This window comes from Ipomoea triloba, chromosome 8 (genome assembly GCF_003576645.1).
Source record: "Ipomoea triloba cultivar NCNSP0323 chromosome 8, ASM357664v1".
NCBI classification, from domain to species: Eukaryota; Viridiplantae; Streptophyta; class Magnoliopsida; order Solanales; family Convolvulaceae; genus Ipomoea; species Ipomoea triloba.
In genome coordinates, this window is record NC_044923.1 from 4,414,097 (window position 1) to 4,420,154 (window position 6,058).

A 6,058-nucleotide genomic window follows, 5' to 3' on the forward strand; every position below is an offset into this window, starting at 1 on the left:
TTTTGATAGCTTCAATAACTTAATATATTTCCAGAGCTTCATCCATAATCACAAGGAGGCATTACTTATTGGTCAATTTTTACTTTATTTTATGTAAATTGTGGATTCATAAAAAACGAATAGAATTGTAGTTTCTAGTGTAGAGCAGAGTATGACTTTGGAGAATACCTCATGTCAGCTTTTTATTACCTTTGCTTTTCCCATTTCTGAAGCAATTGGAATATCATTTCCTGTTATACAATAATAGATATACTTTCAGGAATTTGCCAAATATGTTTCTTATGAATGTGAGCTTCCATGAATGATTATAGGATAAACTGGAATTTGTTAAAAATTTTGGTAAAAAGTGATGCATGTTTACTAAACCTGTAAAGAAATATGCTTTAAATTTATTGCTGAGGTGCCTTTTCACCCTCTCTTTAATCATAGGTTCACTGTGATTATTCTGATTTCTTTGGGCTTCATATAACTCTACAGTTTTAAGATGTGAAACAATCTTTCATGGATGTCTTAAAGCTATTTGATTTTCTTATTTTTGCTTGTTTTCTCACATTAAATCAATTAAAAATTTTCTTGCTCTAAAATGCAAGATAACACTTCAATTTCTCTAGTTTTTTCTCACATTCAATCAATTAAACATTTTCTTGCTATAAAATGCAAGAATCAAGATAATGCTCAAGTTCTCTTGTACCGACATGTTTATTACTGTGATATCCTATCCACAGCTACAACCAGATAAGCCGGAGAACATACAGCCACATGTATGCTCTAATTTGTTAAGAGGGATTTCAGTAAGATAACTTTGAACATATTTCTGATTTTTCTTAGTTTGTAGTGATCAATGATGTTTTGAACAATATTTTTGCAGTGAGAACAGCAAAATTCCTACAGCCACCGGTCCTAACTTACGGTGCAGAGAAAGGGTATGTGATGTTTTTTGGTCTTAGTAGTATAATTCGAGTAAGGATTCGTTAAGCACTGGCTTTATTTGTTGAATTTATTGTTTTCCTTGTGTAATGGCATAGTGGGTTATCTTTTACTAAGTTGATCTGATTATATCTTCCAGTTTCAACTTCACAACTGGTAATTTGTTCCTGTTCTAAAATAACATTTGCACAGTTGCACATTTTTGATGTTTCAACAAAGCAATATTCTGTGGTAGGATGTAATTAAACAGAAACTGATTTATCCTGAATATGCTAATGGCAAAAGGGTTGTAAATATTTAAGCAATTGGAAATAATGCTGCTGTTATATGTTCTGTACTGTACTTTTTCTCCCATCTCCACTCTGTGCTTAAAATTTAAAGGGTATCACTCATCCTGCTCTTACCCTACCCTTTGTCAGGGAAAATAATGCAGGGGAAGGGGAGGGCGTGCTAGTTGAATTATAGAAATGACAACATCCAGCAAAGAGTCAATTGGCAAATTGTGTGAAATCGCATACCTATAATGTGTCTTTTCTGTACGACTGGATGCCCTGCAGTCACAAATGGTGTTAATTTATAATTATTCAATAATTTCTCTAAAAAATCTGAGTCTGACTAGACACCTTTGTGCCAGTAAAAATGCCATTATTAATGTGTAATTACTCAATAATTTTATAAATTATGTTATTGATTGTGTGCTTTCCTTACCAAAATCCTTGGTCTGTGTTAAACTCAGTTAGAAATTAGGATCATGCCATTAGTTACTGGAAGACCAAAGGAGAGAACTTTTGGGGATAAAAATGAGGCTTTAATTTCTTATATATGTCAAGGTTTGTAGTTAGTTTGCACTCGGTACTCTCCTATAGTGCAGTTTGGGATGTTCAAATGAGGACCATTAAGTGAAGGCCTTTTGTTTCCTCAATCTGACCTTAGACATTATTGCCATGTTTTCTTGCAAGCAGTAAAATCAATTTCTTCATGCTAGTAAAATGGATAGGCGTTCTATATTCACGTCTGTTATCTTTTGTTTCCCATTTCAACTTGGTTTTACATCCATTTCTCCATCTTTTGTTTCCCATTTCAACTTGGTTTTACATCCATTTCTCCATTTATTTGTCTGTTCTAAATTCCAAGATTGAATTGACGTTTCAGAGGTTCATATATGAGACCCAATTTTGCAGAAAATGTTTTAGCTCTTGTCCTGCAGCCAACACACACAAACAGTTGTCAATTTAATTATTGCATACATTTGGCACTTTGTACTTGCATTCTTCTATTGTATATTTATAATCCATTACCCAATCCCCTCCCGAGTTTCTGACATGCTTGCAAGTACCATGTGAAGCTAGGCCAAGTTGATAGTGCAAGGAGTTTCAGTTATCATTATCAGGATATATGTGAATGTCAGGTCTCATTTACTGTTAAATCACAGGTTCCAATCCCTGAGAAATAAGTTCACCCCTGTGCAACTAGTTGCTGGTGAATGAAATTCTGTTGGGAGAGAATTGAAGGTCAATATATGCTGCAAGATCTTACATACTTATTAGCCTTCATATGTGATTTTCTTCTTTAAACTGAAATGTGGACCCTTGGAATGAAAGTTGTCCTCTCACCAAAACAGTTTATATGGTTTAAGTGGCATGGGGTCGAGACCCGACAGGGACTCAATTGGATTAATTTCATCTCACGGGACGCGTATACCGGGTTGTCCTCTTCAGCCCTTCCACTTTTCTTCCATATATTCAAATTCACGGATTGATTTTTTTTTTTTTTTTTGGCTGCTGTCAAATATATGTTATTTATTCAGCACATCTTCCTTAATATCTGTATGTAATGACATATTTGAATAAAGGTTTTCCACTTGTAGAGCCACAGGGGTAGTGTGAAAAGAAGTGGTGGATGAAGGTGAGTTTTGTGTCGTTTTTCCATCTTTTTCTTTGATACTATGGATACGTGATAGAAATTTTCCTTACAGAGACCCAACTTTCAGTGAAGGATGTGACCTGTCAAATTAGGCTTTTTCTGCCATTTTCTCCTATGGTATGCTCCACTCATCCTATCTTGATTGGTTTCTTCCTTTGAAGTGATGAAACATCTTCCTCCTTACCGTACCATGTGTTTCTCCATAACAAAAGAAATTGTGTCCCAGGGTTTGATTCTTCTTTGTGATATACTCAATAATTTATTTATTTTTTTAATCTTATGTTGTTGATAGTTGCTGTACCAATCATGATTATGTTTTTTTTTACTGCAATATTGCTATTTTGTCACTTTGTGATGTTACAAGTTTGATTCTTACCAATCATAGAGGGTCTTGCAGGTTATTATGTAAGAGTGGGGTTTATCATGTGCACACGCTCAAGTAGTGGCTGATGATTTTGATGTGTACTATATTTGGTTGTAATTGATATAAAGATACAAAAATATTCCAAAAGAGGTGGCCGAGTGGATTGAACATGATTTTTGTATAAGAAAGTTACAAGTTTGATTCTTGCCAACACTCTATCAGTTAAACCCGTCGCAAACGCCTTTCTAGTGTTCTTTACCTCTTTTGTTGGTAATTTAACCGAAAGTAGTTTCTTCCTTGTCACTAAAAAAGGGTAATTGTATTTATTGATTTGTGAGATTATTACCAATCATCGTAATCTTATGTAATACAACATACATATTAATCTACATTCAAAATTCATTCATACAAACATTCATTTGTGATAACTCTTATCATCGGGGCAATTTATAAGGTTTTAGAAATGATATATATATAATAATCATTTTATGATTACATAATGGAAAACCATAACAGAAAATAAGAACCCCAAAGCCCATAATCTATCCATAAACCTTATATATATTGAGTAATCTTATTGGCATGACACCATATTTTGCATAAACTCACATACAGCCACATTCATGGATGGGCATTCTGAGTGTATATATAGTCAAGATGAGCATTCAATGTCCTCCTTTTCAAGCACTCATCTTCATCCAAACCCCCGCACTTTTCTTCCTCAATCTCTGCACCAACACCCTGCAAATAACAACTCAATCAACTCACGAGCTAAACTCATCGTTGTGATAGTTTTTTGTTTCTGATGTACCAAAAAATATTTTTTTCTTTTCGATTCTGATGTACTAAAAAAAAAGTTTATGATTACGATAAAGGGACTTACTTGAACATTCAATTGAGTTGGGTGGTCCAGAGGTCGAACTGCAAATGCAAGAGTGGTGGAGAGGAGGAAGGCCAGGATGATGATAGAGCTAACTCTTGACATTCTGATTCTATCTTCAACTCTTTGGTCTTCTCTGAGGTAAACAATTCTTGGTTTTTTGTTTTGGAGAAATGTTGGACTAAATTGGAGGTGGTAGGGTGAATTTATAGGAGAACAAAAATTATGGCGTAGGGGTTGGGGAGATGTATATATTTATTATTTAATGCGTGTCAAAATTTAATTAGTTGTAAAAAATTGTTTGGTAGAAAATAATTTTTTTTAAAAAAAAACTGCAAATGAAATAACGCGCTCAGCAGGCATGTGAAGTCCACCGCGTCAGTGAAGTCCACCGCGTCGGCTGACGCATAACACACCAGGGAGCAATTTCACTAATTTGGTGGGGTCCACATATCTGTCAGAAGCCAAGGTCTTTCTAACGTGATAGGATTTTTTAATTTTTTTTGCTTTTTTTTTTTGCAACATAAACAGAAATATAACATTAAACCAATGAAATCAGAAGATAGTACATCGCAAATGAAAGATGGAGGATTCGAAAACCACTCCGAACAACCTGTCGTAGAAACAGACCGCCTAGCTAACAGATGGGCTGCCTGATTCGCAGATCGTTTGACAAATACTAAACTACTATGAGTGGCCTCACTCAATGAGTTTTTAATATCCTGCATAACGTGATAGGATTGACTCATATAAAAAAGCTAATTATATATATATATATATATATATATATATATATATATATATATATATATATATATATATATATATATATATATATTATTTTACATTCAACATCCGATATCATTACTACTGGATTAATTTGAATTGGTCTGTATTATGCATGTAGACTTTGACCCTTACAGATCATTACCATTCTTTTCGTATAGTCACTGAGAAACATATGGCATAAGTATTATTATTTCTTATAAAGATAATTTCCATTTTCAATATCAATCGCAATAATAAATAACAAATAATACTCCGTAATAACTCTTAAATAAATGAGAGAATAAATAGGTAAAAACCAATTTTTTTTCTTTCCAAATTTTAACCGATACGCATAATCACTCCCTCAATCAAAGTCGTTGATAAGCAATAAAGTAGCAGTCAATTGTAAGTAATTAACAGATATGGAATTAATCTTAATTGGAAATAACAAATCACAAGAAATTCACAATAAACAACAAAGTAGTGTTTTTCCGTTTTGAAAATGTTTCATCTCTAAAACTTGTTTAGAAACATTTCCGAAAATTTGAATCGTTTAAATTGTTTACTAATTTATTAAAAATTTTGAAAACCCGTTTACGCCTATATACTATATATTAAAATTCTCATATTTCATTTTCCCGCCAAACTTTTGTAGTCAATTAATTAAATATCTAATTGGTCAAATAATTAATGAAGCTTATTTGATAAGAAAATGTAAATTATAAATTAACTAATATCTATTAATTGGTAATATTGTTTCTATATTCACGTATCAATACTATTAATAAAAGTAAAATCATTTCTTTCAACTTTAATTTCCTTCGCAAACTAATTTATTAATTAATTGGTAAAAAAAATTAATAAAGTTTAATTGGTAACAGAATTTTATTTACCAAATTCTGAGAATAATTAAACTATTATAATTGTGAGAATAATGAAAATAAATTTTGCATAATTTTATAAGAAAAAATAATTTATTAATTATTATTTACACCAATAATAATAATTCGAATACTTATCTATACTACTATTAATGAAAATAAGATTATCCTTCGTGAAACCGAGTGCCACTAGACAACAAGGTCTTTGGCAATATATAGACAACTCTAATAGGAAGTCAATTTGAAATATTGTGATTACTAAATTAACTTTTTGACATTTTGATTGATGTCTACAAATTCTTAATTATAGAACCA

At 32.1% G+C, this 6,058-nt stretch overlaps 1 long non-coding RNA gene across 1 annotated transcript; it reads left to right on the forward strand.

The window, feature by feature from the left end:
* The first annotated feature begins 2,334 nt into the window (after nucleotides 1-2,334).
* Nucleotides 2,335-3,425, forward strand: LOC116027792. The gene is made up of 3 exons (XR_004099997.1): nucleotides 2,335-2,832; nucleotides 2,903-2,967; nucleotides 3,248-3,425. It is a non-coding gene; the product is annotated as an uncharacterized LOC116027792 (long non-coding RNA).
* Nucleotides 3,426-6,058: the final 2,633 nt, after the last annotated feature.